Consider the following 1,086-nt stretch of genomic DNA (forward strand, 5'->3'; position numbering starts at 1 on the left):
ACCAAAGTGAACGAGGCAAGTCTCAAAGCCATCGCTCAGGATAATGCAAACAGTGCGAGCCTCTGCTGGCACGACCGCCCGAAGATGAACATTATCACTTGCCTGCACGTAGCCAAGTCGGTAGCAGGACAGGCCCCCCGCGGTGGTGCGGCGGGAGCCATGATGGATGCCGTGCTTTTAGTTCTCTGGACGTGACGTCAGGAGGAATGACTTCCCGGCTAAAAGAAGGATCGCTGCCTCAGACCGTACGTCTTGAGCAACTCATCATTTCAAGAGACAAAAGTCTTCATTTAGGCATCTTCATTAATACAAGCAGGACGTAGTAATTATGGGCAAACGGAGGGCATGGGTCGCACGAGATAGCGACTCGCTTTCGGGTTTGTTTATTTTCGGTGCATTTATTTATTTTCTTTCTTTACCTTTTCCTTCTTTTTTTTTACACTTTTAACACACACCGAAGCCAAGCCAAGGCCGTCCCTTTTGACCGAGCTTGCCGATATTTGTAACCGAAAATACATCTAAACAAAAGAAAAAATGCACGCACGCCGGGGACCCACTCGTGAGGGCGAGGTGCTGACCTCTTGTAGTGGAGGCTTCGCGACGGCCGAGCGAGACCTCAACGCCCGTGATGAGAAATTGGCATGACTTCGCCGGGCTGACTTTTTCACCCGAGGCCGAGACGAACGCCCTCAGCAATGCTAAAAGTCGGAACACGCCCAAGCTGCACAAGGCTCCATAATGCCCATCTCAGCACGGAAGAGGAGAGAAGGCAACTAGTACAGCTGGGGAAATCTCGGCAAACCAGTAGGAAGGGATTTGCTAGGCTGGGGACTGACAATGGATGAGGATTTAACAGCGACGTCCTCTCAACACCTGTCATTACGCGAACGTCTGTGGGAATGCTCCGACGCTCGAAAAATGACCTTTGTTGGAAAAACGTTAATGAAGCATTGAATTGCAACGTGTGTAATTTCGTGTTTCACCAAATCGTGCAATTTAATGTTCCCAAGATTTATTTTTTATTTATTTTACCAGAGGTATTTTTACATTTTTCTTTCATTAAATAGCTATATTTACCTAGTGTTT

The sequence above is a fragment of the Penaeus monodon genome, chromosome 30, assembly GCF_015228065.2.
Source record: "Penaeus monodon isolate SGIC_2016 chromosome 30, NSTDA_Pmon_1, whole genome shotgun sequence".
In the NCBI taxonomy this organism is placed as follows: Eukaryota; Metazoa; Arthropoda; class Malacostraca; order Decapoda; family Penaeidae; genus Penaeus; species Penaeus monodon.